This window comes from Crocodylus porosus, unplaced genomic scaffold (assembly GCF_001723895.1).
Source record: "Crocodylus porosus isolate Cpor-Errol unplaced genomic scaffold, CroPor_comp1, whole genome shotgun sequence".
Classification (NCBI taxonomy): Eukaryota; Metazoa; Chordata; order Crocodylia; family Crocodylidae; genus Crocodylus; species Crocodylus porosus.
Window position 1 is genome coordinate 85,328,816 of NW_017728943.1, and position 14,600 is coordinate 85,343,415.

The 14,600-nt window shown below is 43.4% G+C and overlaps 1 protein-coding gene across 1 annotated transcript in view; it reads right to left on the reverse strand.

Moving 5' to 3' along the window:
- Positions 1-14,600, reverse strand: part of CRIM1 (cysteine rich transmembrane BMP regulator 1) — a gene marked incomplete at its 5' end in the record, with an annotated part of 383,203 nt that overhangs the window by 194,671 nt on the left and 173,932 nt on the right. The window lies entirely within an intron of this gene.

Consider the following 14,600-nt stretch of genomic DNA (forward strand, 5'->3'; position numbering starts at 1 on the left):
CTCCTTCCTCCCCTTTTTGAAGATGGGAACCACATTGGCCCTCTTCCAGTCCTCTGGCACCACACCAGAGCACCATGAGTGCTTGTAAAGCCGTGCCATGGGTCCTGCAATGACCTCAGCTAATTCCCTCAGTACTCTAGATTTGAATACATCCAGTCCCTCCAGAAGTTCCCTAACAAGTTCCTCACTAACCCTTGGCCTAGGTGCACTTCCCCTGGGGTCTGAGGGGGGCCCAGAAGTGGGGTGGCTGTTCTGGGCCCTGCTTAGGAAAATGAATGCAAAGAAATAATTAAATATGTTAGCTTTCTTGTCTGGTGTGATGACCAAATTTTCTAGCGTGTCCTGCAGGGGCCCCACGTTATGTGGAACCTTCTTTTTGCCCCCTACGTATTTAAAAAAGGTCTTCTTGTTGTCCTTGATCCGGGAAGCTAGTCCGAGTTCCATCTCTACCTTGGCCTTCCTGACTGCCCCGAGCAACCGCAGTATAGTCCTCCCTGGTGATGGCTCCTCCCTCCCATTGGGTGTATGCCTCCCTTTTAGCTAGGAGACACTCCTGGATGCTTTTGGTGAGCCATTGGGGCTTTTGATCCCTCCTGCCCCCTTTGATCCGTGTTGGGATTACCTCCCTTTGGGCTTGGAAGATCATCTCCTTAAGGAGCGACCACTCTCCTTGGACACCTGGCTCCCCTCCCCGCTGGGACGTGAGTTCCTCCCCGACTATTCTCCTTAGCTCATTGAAGTCCGCCCTCCTGAAATCTAGGGCTGCTGCCTTGCTGTAGGCTTTTGCCACCTTGTGCTGGATGGTGAGTTCCAGCAGGCGATGATCGCTGTCGCCCCCGTGGTCAAGCACCTGCAGCCCCCTGATCAGGTCATTGCCGGTGGCCAGCACCAGGTCCAACAAGGCATCTCCCCTGGTGGGGCTTTGCACCTCCTGGGTTAGATGGAGGTCCTGCATTCTGGCTAGGAACCTATGTGAGCAGTCAGACGTGGCTGACTGCTCTTCCCATAAGATGTCTGGAAAGCTCAGGTCACCCATGATGACCACATCCTTTGACCTAACTACCTCCATGAGCTGACTTAAGAATTCCTGGTCTAGCTCTTCCCTTGGTTGGGTGGTCTGTAGTAGACCCCCACCGTTAAATCTCTTTCCCCTCAACTGCCTTGTATTCTATCCCAGAGCGCTTCAGAGTGCCCCTTCTCTGATTCTTTGCTAATTGACGAGGATGTGTATTCCTCCTTACCAGTATATCCTGTATACCAGTCTGCCTCACCCTGTACAACTCCAAGTCAGTTCAAAGCAGTGCAGAGGCATTTTGCTGTAGTGACAAGGTTCTCTGAGCCTTGGCACTGTGGCATGGCAACTTATCTTGTTCCATTCTGCTTTGAGCTGATCTAGAGCAGTGGTTCTCAATCTTTGGTACCTTACATACCTACCCCTTGCCGATCAATGCAGCAAAAGTGAAATTGGAAGTCTCACCTTCCCATTTTTTCCACCACGGCCCGGGCAAAAGCAGCCTGTGCGGGGCCTCCCTCCCTATCCCCTGGCACACTGACACTGGGGGGTGAAAGCCCCAGCGCACCAGACACAGCAGAAGAGGCAGCAGCTGGAACTTCCAGCCTGAGCAGGCAAAGACCAAAACGCAGCACCTGTGTACACACTGCCCATGTCTTGCATACCCCTATGGGTATGCATACCATGAGTTGAGAAAGACTGATCCAAAGCAGTGCATGGTGAGGCAAAGGCATTCTGCTACTAAACGTTTGGCTGGGGAAAGTCCACTACCATCCCAAACTTCTCCGGCACCTGGGAGGACTCGAGTTGCTGCTGTTTTTTGTACGTTTTCCAGATTGGTGTGATCCTGGTCTCAGGAAGACATGAAGAGCATTTCCCTGCCACTTGACTCTTCCCAGTCCAGGAGTGGAGGGGAAGGGAAGCAAACAGGTATTAGTTCCTTACAGAAAATCTTTCCCACAGGCATGATCTTTCTTGCTTAGTAAGATCTCTCTCTTGAATCAAGCATATTTCCTGCAAGATAAATTTAATGAACACTTTTACACTCTTAATTTCTACATGGAGTGCAGGGATTCTCCCCGTAGAAACTGAATGCTTGTATGTACAAGTAAAGGGCACACATGATGCCTAAAAATGGACTTTACTTGTTCAATATGACATAAAACAACAACGTACTTTTTCTTCTACTGTTATATATAGAGTATATTAATTAGGAAGCATGACACTCAAATATTTATGAGAGCAAAAGGGCTGAGTGAACCATCTGGCCTGTCCCTCTTCCACTCCTAAAAGATTTCGAACCCAAATGAAATTATTTGGATCCTGGAGTAATACCACTGATATACTGTGATAACGGAAGTACAAAAATATCCTTAAATGACTGATGAAAATGTTTGGATCATAGAATAGAAATGGTTGGTTTGATTTTTGCAACTTGGCAGAAATGCTGTAAAGTTTCTGATATCCTTCTAAACTTGAGCCAACTTGAGGCTCCGGAGCCACGTGAGGCTCTTCGGAAGTTAATATGCACCTCCTTCAATCTTTGTACACACCGTGTGCTTGTGCAAAGATTCAAGGAGACATGCATTAACTTCTGAAGAGCCGCATGTGGCTCCAGAGCTGCAGGTTGGCCACCCCCGTTCTAAAGGATATACATTTAAACATTATGTCAAGTATTAATCCCAGTTATAAGACTGTCATTCCACCCTATGGAACCCCAAGTCCATTTCAGTACAAAAATAAAAAATCATCTAAATACATACCAAAAAAACTACATTAAATTATTCTTAAATTTATAGGATCAAACACTCAAAAGTTAGGAAATGCCTGTGCAACCTCAATATGACCTCTATATCCATTATGATACAAGTCTTAAGTTACGTATTACTTTTTCCAAGGGACCCCAGTCTCATCTTTGGTCCACTCAGTGGGTGGTTCTCTCTTTCCTAAAGGTTTGTCCAAGAGGGCAAACTAGAGCACAATAGGCAAGGGCATGAATTTGCAGTATACTTGCTACCTATTGCTAAATTCCTCTGAAGACACTATTCTTATATTAGAACAAGCAAGAGAGCCTGATTCTGCAGTGATGAGAGGCATGGGTTCTGATCCCTGCTGTCAATGATATTTATGCATTTTATCCAATGACTTTCAATGCAAAATTCCTAAAGAGCACTGGGAACAAAATCCAGGCTTCCCTCCTCTCAAGGAGATTAGGCTATGGAGTCAGGCTCCTTCTTGCATAGTCATAGTTCATGGTTTCTTTCCTGTCCAGTGGGCCAGCTTCACCAGGAGGGATGGAGGAAGCATTCAGCCCCGTCTCATGCACAGATGGCTGTGAAAGTTCCTCTTGGATATCTCAGTTATGTACCAAGCTGTTCTGAAGTTTTGAAAATTCTAGTAGGCATATATCTGCATCTTCAGGCACTTTAACAGCTTTGAAAATTCAGACCATAACCAGAAAAAAGCTGTCCCTTTGCTAACTACAGTTGGTATTTCCTTCGGTTTTAGATTCACAGAAGTTAAATGAGTTGGTTTCAGTTGTTTTCAAATTCATTCAGGGCACTTCTCAGATATTTAGCTTCCCAAAAATAAAATCTATAAACCTGTCCAGAATTACCATGATCACTTGACTTTTGTTATTTAATTTGAAATATTGCCTTTCTTCACCCTCCCAAACACATTACTACTACGAAAGGGTACAGAAACAGAGATACTTTTTACTGGCTTTTATCCACTCATCTTCCAAGGGGTTGGTCTTTATGCATAATAATGTCAACTTGTATCTTGTCAGGTTCAAATCTAAAGAGCACTAACAATTTTCCTTTTAATAAACCTATTTACAAAGTTCTCCATTTTTTTTATACAGAGAAACAGGAACAATGTAATTATTGGCAGAAAAGGAGAGGGATGATAGAAGATCGTCTGAAGTACTGAGAGGTGCTAAATCAGTTATATCCAGAAACGTTTTGCTTTTTGAGAAACTATTTGAATTTTTTTTAAAGTATTTTTCTGAGGGATCAAAATTTGGTACTGGTGGTTTGTTGTTGTTGGTAGGGATCCTGTTCCCCCCTCCCCCCTTCTGCTGGAAGGGAAAAACTGATTTTTCTTTTGGCAAAAATGGAATGGAATTTCTGGCTTGCTTCATGAGTTGTCTAGTGCCTGGGTTGCTCAACTCTCTAGACAGACAGCTGTTCAAAGAGTTGAACAGCTTGGGGAGTCAGCTGCCAAGGAATAAGGTAGACCAGTGAGTCAGGGAGCTGTCTACCTAAATCCCCAGCCAGGTGGCTGTCTAGGATGTCAGATTCCTCCTTGGGAAGGCAGCTGTCTGGGGATCCAGCCAAGGTGTAGATCAGGCTACCTGACCATTTCAGCTAGCCAGGCAACTGGGAAAGCCCTGGAAGCCCTGTGTCTATAAGCAGCCAAACAAGCAGGCAAAAAGCCTGGAATTACAGGATGCCCTACAGCCTAGAAAGCTGAAGGCACGGGGCCTAAAATGTCCAGGGAGTTAACAAAACTTGTCTGCCTATAATCAGTAAGATTTGGAGAGAAACAGGGTTTTCAGTAGGTTCCTGACTTCATTTTTAGTAATAAAACAATTCTCAAGAAAGCTGAGAGAGAATTTAGCATTGGCATTTGTTCTACTTTAATGTTAGTTTTTCTCCTCATCCAACTGTTTATGGGTGGCTGCATTAATCAATTTAATTTCCAGTACTTAGTTACCATATGGCCCTCCACAACATGACTTTATAGATGGAAGAAGGGAAAAAATAGTCTTAAAAAACCCAAAAACCTAAACTAAAATTTTTTTGGGGGAATATGGAATATACAAAATACATGACGATGGATATTTTAAATTGTCATTTAAGATGCCCAGCATTACACATATGTGCTTTTGAATAAAGTTTAATATTATTGTCCATTAGCAAAAATATGGTTTCTGGTACCCCCTCCCCAAATGTTCAAAGTCAACAATATTTGAACTGAAAGACCAATCCTAATTTTATTTTGAATTTAAACAGATTTTCTCTTTTAGCAAGAAAAAACGAAAAAATGTAACAATACAAAATGAAAAAAAGCCCCACAAGTAGACAATCATATGTATAATATAGCTACATACAAAAAATGCAAGGCAAGTCACCTAAACGCTATCATCCCACACACATACACAAAATCTGTTGGATAACCTTTAATAGCTTATGTTGCTTTGGTATTTTGAATAGGAAATAATTAGTAGATAAACGATTTCTGGCTTGATTCTGATTATATGAATAAAAGTGATATTTGGTCTGATCTAAAACTACTGAGACTGAATGGAAAAAAATACTGGTCCTTGCTCATCTCTCTGAGAAACCCTGCCTTAAATCTATTTCCTAACATGAGTTAAGTCTGAAAACATCAACCCCACTTCCTGATCAAACATCTGACCAATAAGAAAAAAATCATTAAAAGATTCCTGCAAAATCTCAGGATTTTCTAGACACCCTAATTTTAAGGGCCAGAGAAGCCTGGGGAGCAATACCATATAATCTACATGGACCACTTTTAAAATAATGGAAAAAAAAAAAGTTTAGCAACTATGTTAGTTGTGGCCCCTTCCTTCCTTAATTTTCAAAATTCGCTGATTCTTAGTTAAATACAGCTATACAAATGATGTGGCTCTGTGCACAAGGTCATGTCCATGGACTGCCCTGTGGAGTGGATCAGGCCCATGGACCATCCCCATATATTAGTAACTTTCTGTACCTATGTGATTTTAGTAAACCATTGAGCTAATATTGGTAGAACCAACGAAGTATTATACAGTGTGAATAAGATCTCCAGCTTTTGACATTTTACTAAATGGAGTTATTTTTTTGTGGAACACAAAAAGATGGTAGATAGTATTGTATAAATGTAAGAGGTAGTATTATAGCCCTAATGCTAAGGAATTTGGAGTGGTCCTTTTCTGAACTCTATATATACATGCATGTAATATTTTGAACACCTCCAAAACAGGTTTGCCTGCATGTTCCCTCCTCCTCTCATAAGTCACTGCCCACAGAAGATTGCAAAGAAACATATATAATGTAACAGCATGTATCAATGGCGCGCTACTGAACACCATTAACTTTTTGTCTATTTGGTAGGCCTTAAATGCGCTCAAGTACTCTGTTGGGTTTGTTGGGCATATGGCCACAGTGGGGAGGCAGGGGGAAGATGGGGTCTCTTCCAAATGCTTCCCTTGAAACTAGGAACTCACTTCTCATAAAAAGAAAAAAAAAGGGAGGGTTCTAGAGAACAAGACAGTGCCTTCATAGAAGACGTGTAGTGCATGGGCAAGGACTGGCAGTTTCTGAGCTCTGTTTCCAAACCAGAGTGCTTGTTCTCATTTTGTTTCTTTCCCCCCTTTTTTAAAAACAATAATTAATTGAGCACATTAGTATGTTGGGGATACAGTGAAATGTACTAACTACCTGTTTATCTCCTTCTCCAAAATTACAGCTACACTATCAGCAGCATATTTTTGTAGACACTGCAAGAGCTATTAAGTAGATAAAGGGCTAGGGTATTTACCCAGCAGTACCATGGTGACTTGAGTTTACTTCAACTGCCGGAGAAAGGAGAAAACAACTTTCCTTAATGTAAGTGGATTTGAATTAAGATAAATTTCCAATGATATGTTTAAATTGTGTTAGAGGTAGTATAAGCAAGGGACAATTTGAGAGAAGGAGTTAAAGGGGGGCAGGGAGAGATTAAGGGACAGAGGACTGGACCAGTACAACAGCTGTAGGATCAGAAAGCAATGATGTACCCCAGCCATAGGTTTTAAAACCAGAAGGTCCACTGATCATCTAGTCTGATCTCCCATACAACAAAAGCCACTGCATTTCAGTTGCACCTTTATTGAGCCCAGTAACTTGTGTCTGACATAAGTGTACATGCCAGGAAAGATCTTGACTGTTGATCTGAATATATCAAGAGACATCAAATCCACCACTTGCCTTTGTTAATCATCACCATCACTGGTAAAAATCTGTGCTGTGTTAACAGCTTTCTCTGCTAAATTAAATACTCCTTTTTAAAAAAAATTTACCGGGTATCTTCTCTTTGTGAAGCTATTTCTTCATCAAGCCAACACTGGGTTTTGTTTTTCACAAGTTAAACAGATTGAGCCCTTTCACCTCACATTTTCTCCAGCCTTTAAATATTTTTGAGGCTCCTCTTTGCATCCTCTCTACTTTTTCTACATCCTTTCTTGACACAAGGCCTGTGATGCAGGATTGTCTCACCAATGCTATACACAGAGGTAAAATTAACTCCATGCTCCTACTCAGCAAGCCCATTAATACAGTTGAAGTTCACATTAGCCCTTTGCACTTAGAGCTCATATTGCTATTCCTAAGATTTTTTCAAGAACTGCTTTTGAGGATACAGTCTACCATTTAAGTATGATCCACATTCTTTTTTCTTAGGTATATGGCATTGCATTTGGCTGTATTAAAAAGCATTTGTGTGAACGGCAAATCAATTTAAACACTCAAAAGCACTTTGTGTAATTAACATTTTTCATTATTACTTATCTTTCCAATCTGTGTGTCATCATCATTTTTTTTTAAATCAGCAGTGATTTATTAATTACTTCCACATATTTAAAAAGTGCTCTCAAGCCCTTTCTATTATGGTTCCTAGGGCTCTGCGAAGCTTCAGTCACCGATTTGATTCGGCAGAGATTTGGCCTGATTTGCCGGTTGAATCTCCGAATCGAATCAGGAGACCCTTTAATCTCTCCAAATTGAATTAGAACCCTCCAAATCGATTTGGAGAGGTTCGATGATTCAGACACAGACACACCTTTAAACATTTTTTCTACGTACCTCAAAGTACCAGCCAGCTTGTGAATGATGAGGCAGATGGAGTGTCCCACAGAAGTGTGACGGGGGTCCCCAGCACACTCAAAGGCGAAGCCAGAAGTGGACCAGAAGCACTTCTGGTCCACATTCAGGTCCACCACAGAGCGCACGGGGGACTCTCCCCCGACCCAGCAACTGGCACCTGCTCGGTCTGGGGGGGCACCTAGGGTTCCCCCACAGCCTATCTCCGAGCCGGGAGGGTGCAGGGGGTACCCCACGAACTCGGCAGTGGACCCGGAAGTGGACCAAAAATACCTCCAGTCCACTTCTGGGTCCACCATTGAGCATGTGGGGGGCCCTCCCCCGCGCTCCTGTAGGATGCTCCATCCACAACACCACTATAGCATTCATGAACTGTGCCCGGTACCTCGAAGTATGTAGAAAAAAACATTTAAAACTGTGTCTATAGCAGATTTGCTGATTCTCTGAATCAGTACAGAATCTTCATATTCGGTTTTGGCCAAATCGAATCAGGACAGTGATCTCAATCAATGAATGGAATCACTGTCCATCAATTGGGGCCGAATCCAAATCTGAATCAAATACCCATGCCCATTTCGCACACCCCTAACGGTTCTCTATTAGCAACAGTTTTTAAAGATCAGTCAGACTACCAATTTTTAATCCATTTATGGCATACTATATTAATGTTTTATAGTGTTAAATTTTTGAAAAATGCCTTTTTAAAATGTCTAATTATATTACAGTTACCTTGGTTAACCAACCTTTAGGGGACATACGGACATTTGGGGTAGTTAGGGGAAGGATAGATTGAGTTTAAAATGGCCACACGATCTAAGGTAAGTTTAGATGGCGGACCTATGGGAGGGGAGGGGAGTTGTGGGGGGCAAGCAAGGTCCACAGGGGTGTTGATGTGGTCTGGGAGGGTTTGGTGGGATCAGGGGGGTTAGTGGGGTCTGGAGGAATTGGGGGGTTGGCAGGACTGGACAGGTGTTCTGATCCTGCCAGAGAAGGAGCAGAGTACTGAAAAGGTTGATCAGTAACCAGAGAAGAGAAAGAATTATGCTCTTGTCACTGTTTTAGAGAGGCAACTCTAAAACAAATCATTGCACAATGGTTAATAAAATATTTTTTTCAAACAATGAAGTCATATGATGAATAGGAACCAATTCTTCCAATAGCAAAAAATAGGAAAAAAATGTCTGCACGTACAACACGAAGAAAATACCACAACTACAACTTGTCAATGTCTTGGTGACATCACTTGGGCAGAAAAAAACAGAACAAAACTTATTTGCAAAAATCAAAACCTTCTCTTAGGAAATACTGATTTTGATTAAATTTTGCTTAGAAAAACTGGGAGAAAAAGTATATCTAGAGCAAAATAATTCAGTTCTACATTCTGAAATTTATTTTCCTTTAGAAATTATATAAAAATAATAGAAGTTGAAATTGATGCATTTTATTTTTCAAACAAACAGCTATATGCATAATCATTGACATCTAACAAGTAATATATTCCCTGTAAAAAAGTCTGAGATGGAAAGCTACCATTTCAAAAATTTCTTGGGGGTGAAATCTGTACTTTTTTTTCCTTCTTAAATGCAGAGAGATGGACTAAGACAACTTTCAAAGAAGGGTGAGTTTTATACCTTGGATATACCACAGAAAAACCAACAGCTGCTCTGAAGTACAGCTATAGGATTCTGCAAAGGCAGGTGACATTCAAATGTTGGCACACATGATGGCAAGCCTTGTGCAGGTAGGTCTCAATGTACCTAGAGTCTGCAAAGCAAAGGGTTTTAACAACAGTACCAACTTATAATCAGTGAAGCATCTAATGTAAATGCAAATATAAAAATATCCACTGTTGTTAAAGCTAACTTTCCACTGCAAAAGTAGATATCTATCCTTTTAAATGATACATGTATTTGTAGTCCTGCTATGTCACTTGATCTTATTCCTGTCACCTGTCCAGGGCAAAGTACTCCCCCCATCAAAGGAATCTTTGGGAAGCTGCAGAGGGACCAATGATTCTTGTTTTGACAGTATAACATTTAATGTTCATTTATTCATTTTCACTTTATTTCCATTTGGTATGTATGGACTTTCTCTTAAATTGCCTGTATAAAGGGAACATAAAGAAAAGCCAAGATGCTTGGCCTCCTAGCATCAAGTTCTTGTTTCTAATCCCACCCTCAGTGAATTAAACTTAATAGTCAAGCACCCCACACCTATATAGAACCCTTCTAAAGGATTTGCAAGACTAGAAGAACTATTCCCAACTGGCAATACCTTCTATCTCACAATGAAAAAATATATCAATTAAATCTACTCCCTTTTGAGTGAAATATTTGGAAATCTAAGACAAGTGGTTTATTTCAGGGTACAAGGGCTGAAGCAACCTTTTATTTTAATGTTAACTCATACCATAATTGTCCACCATGTGTCTAATGCTTCATTACAAAAATCTACCTGGCACTATGCACCAACTTTCCAAACATTTTCCCACTCACCGAATCGTTGTCTGCCATTCACTCACACACACACACACACACACACACACACACACACACACACACACACATTATTTTTAGCCATAGTGGAAGGCTAATTCAGATCTGGTCAATCATGTATGCACACCACACTTCAGTTAAGGCTACACATCAGGAAATCAAAGCAAAAATAACTACATTTAGTTATTTTATTTGAAATGCAAAATGAGTTGACAATTGCTAAAGATACTTTTAAGGATAATATGTTTTAGGTCTGTTCCATCCCATTTCCTGAAATAGACTCACAGGGCTCCTGATTCCCAAAATAGCATATAATTCCATACCTTTTCTGACCAGTTGGAAACAAACATGCAAGACAGAAGTCTCTCTCCTCCCACTTAATTGACTCAACATCTGCCAAGTCAGTGATTTAAATTCATCTATCGACCCATTCCCGAAGTTTAGTACTCCAGGTGCTCTTTAACTGTACTGCCACTGAGCCTGCATTAATTGACATGGTGCTGCTAAAATAAATTATAGTTCTTGAAAGAAAAGTCTATATTTCTTAATACATACTATGTTTTAAGAAAGCAAAAGTAGTAAATTGTTTATTTCATGAAAATAGTACCAGATTTTGTGAAATTTCTAAAAAACCGAAATCTATATTAGGTCATGTCTTTATGACGTTTTCATACAATGATAAAGGTTGGGGGGGTTCAGGCTCCCAAAAATGTCTGAATTGGAAGAGTTATACATTTTGTAATTTTCCACAGGATTTAAGCCTTCAGAAAAGACACACAGAGGTTAATTTTAACAAAACAATTTAAGAAAAAGATTTGGCCTGTTCCTTATGACCCCAATTCAACAAACCAAAAATATGTTTACAAGTCTATCTCTGTGTTGAGTCCCACTGACTTTAGTGCAAGCTAAGCATACATTTTTGTTGCATCAAGGCTTATAACTATATTCATCTTTGCTACAGAGCAGTGGTACTCAACCTTTTGGCCCCATAGGCCAGATGAGTGCTACAGGGCTGGTTCATAGGTTAGACCAAGTCCTGAATGCAGGATTGGGGCTACAGGTTCAGCACTGCTACCTCCATGCCCGGCGCACTGGGATTGGGCCCCAGGGGCCTGATGCTGCCTCTTCCTGTTCTCTTGCACTGGGATTGAGACCTGAGGGCCTGGTGCTGCCCCTTCCCAGCCCCCCACATTGAAACTGGGCTCTGGCAGCCAGCACTGCCCTAATGTGCTGAGATTGGGCCCTGGGACCAGGCACCACCTTTGCCCAGACCTGCACACTGGGATAGTGCACCTGATCCAGTGCACAGGGCTGGAGGCTCCCCTTGGTTCTGAAAATTTAGCAGCAGGGAACTGGTGCCACCTGTTCCCTGCCACCAAATATCTGGACCCACAAGGGGCCTCACAGGCCAGAAGACACTGCACCATGGCCAGATTTGGTCCATGGACTGGGGGGTTGAGCACTCCTGCTATAGAGGGATGACAGTCCCAGTCCATCTTTTTTGATTCCCTCTAAAAGAACTTCTATACTTTGTCGTTACCTCCCTAGTTTCACTACCCAGACAGGCTCCGTAACCTCTGGAATACTGCTTCCCTAAATACAGCTTTATGGGGATCTGACACCAGCTACCTCTGATGTACTACACTTCAGCACAACAGTGTTAGTACAATGGACAGATGCATTTTTCTGGGATTGGCCTCACTCTAGCAAATTTCACTTCTCAGGGTCCCTCCTTTTTACATTTAAATGGTGCAAATATGAACCACTGGTGGCTTAATACTCAAACTGCACTATGGTTTCAACGTAGCAGCATGCACAACTAATTTCATTTGAGGTGCCTGATGATAACTAGTAAATTGTCTTAATAAGCAACATAAAATCCAGAACCCACTGCTCAATCCCAATTAGCTAAACCAGGCACTTGGCTGATAGGCAACTGGCTGAAATTTTGCCCTAACCTAGATGTGGAGCTTCTTATGTGCTCCTTCATAGAATTTTATATACAGCACCCCTACTCCCAAGGTAAGGATGTAAAATCTATCTGTAAAAGAAGGAAGGAAGGTTAATGAAACAGGAATCCACACATCATACTGGGCCAAAATCTGCAATTATAAAATTGAAAGTCCAGATTACATTCAGAGTTCAAAAGTTTACTCATGTGTGTGAATAACAGAGGGAAAAACTGACCCTTCCTGTACATGTTGAGATGTGCGGGAGGAAAATATCAGTGAGCGAACAGGGAAACATTCACTGAACAATGAAGAAAGATATAATGTATTTAAAATGCAACATTTAAAAAGAATGTGTTTTAAGCATGGCTAATAAAATCTAGTTAAAATAATGAATACATTTCTACTGAAATGATTAGTTATTTCTTAACTTAGGTAGACAATGCAGCTACATTACATCTAGTTTTCCTTTTCATTTCTGCTTGCATAAATTACTTAAAACTTCTTAGACTTTTTAAACTTTTTTTTTTTTCATTTTCTTGATATCAACTGAACCAGGTACTACATAGCAACAATAGCACATGACCATGTAAGTGAAGATGCATATTTAACACATGGACCTAAAGGACAGGAGCCTGAGATTCTCTGTTCCTTTAAGAGGGGAAGCAGCCCAGCTAGGGAGCACTGCAGGGTAGACAGGGAACAGCAGTTGCCAGAGCAACAGGGCTACTGAGGCAATTTGCCTGGGCTGGCTGCTGTCAGCTGACAGGATGTAGGCAGGGTTTTGGCAGCATATAAGCCCAAGGCTGGGGCTAGCAGAGGAGTCTCTCTCTGGCTGCCACAGGGGAAGGAGCTCCTGCCTAGGAGAGCCACCCAGGCATGCTACGCTGACTCTTTGCTGCCTGTAGGAATGCTGAGGCTTGGAGAGCTCACAAGAAACGTATGCTGGGAGGTACACTGGCACAAGGGGAGAAAGAAGGCTTGCCCTCTTAGAGGAATAGAGGGCTGCTTTCTATGTTGTAGTTTATGTTACAGTCCAGGGGCTGATGATTTATGTTACTGTTTTACTGGTGGTTTAGGATGAGGCTGAAAGGCGAGGTAAGGAGGCCTCATTAATGCCCAGGGGGCTTATGACTGCCTTGAGCCTTGCTGGGGGCAGGTTCAAACAGAGGAGCCAGGGGCCCAAACTGGAGAGGGCACAGCCACTGAGGGGCCAGGGGTCCAGGAGACAGGGACCTGGTGACTAGAAGGGACATAAGCCAGGTCCGATTCAGTGGGCCTAGGCTGGAAGGCCTAATGAAATTAAAGGCGGAGAGGCCAAGGAGGCTGAAGCCCCAACAGAGAGAATGACATACCGGTAACACCCATAAGGCATTGGGCATGGTAAAGGGAAGGATTTCGAGCCACTCAATTAGTTCACAAGGCTTCAGGTGCCCTGCCAGGCACAGCTGACTACACAGGCCCAGCCAGGGGCCTGCTACCAGTGAGAACTAGGGTGCTGGGGACCTTAGTGGAGTCCCCTAGTGGGGACCCTTTGTGGGCTACACAAAGGTCTATGGGCAGCCTCCTTATTAATTTATATTTCCATCAAGGCATGGCAGAAGAGGCAGGAGAGCATCCTTGGGGCAAAAAAAAGGCTCAGTTCGGCTCCGGAGTGGTGAGAGACGCGCAGGTGAAGCCCGCTGCGCCCCTGCTCCCCCGAAGCCCCCCAGACACCCCCTCAGCAGCCGCAGAGCCCCCGCCGACCCCCAGCACAGCAGGAGGTAAGCAGGCTCGTGGTGGGAAGGGGTTAACTCCTCGCTCCCTGGGAGGAGGCCACTGCCTGGTGCCGGCCGGGTCAAGCCCCCGCCAGGCCCCTATTTGGCCCAGCCCCCCAGGGAGCCCCACGACCGGAGCCGCGCGAACAGCCTGCGTAAACAGGCGCTCGAGTTAGCGCAGAGTTCGCGCAGGGGAGACCGCGGGAGGGCACGAGACCCTGCCTGCGACCCCCCAGAGTAGTCATCCCCAGCTGTAGCCAGCCTACCAGAGGCATGACACGGATGGGCACACGCCGCACCCCGAGAGTCCCCTCGGGCTTTGCAGCACCCCCATCAGACACCTCAGAGACGGCCACCCAGATGGAGCCCATGGTTCCGGGCTCCACGCAGATGGAGCCCCTGGCTCTTGGCTGCCTGTCCCTTTTTCAGGCTCTGGGGCCCGGGAGCATGGCCACCTCCCCTTGCGGGGTCTGCTCCCTACTGGGGTCTCTGGCGCGCCAGCTGGAGGAGCTCCA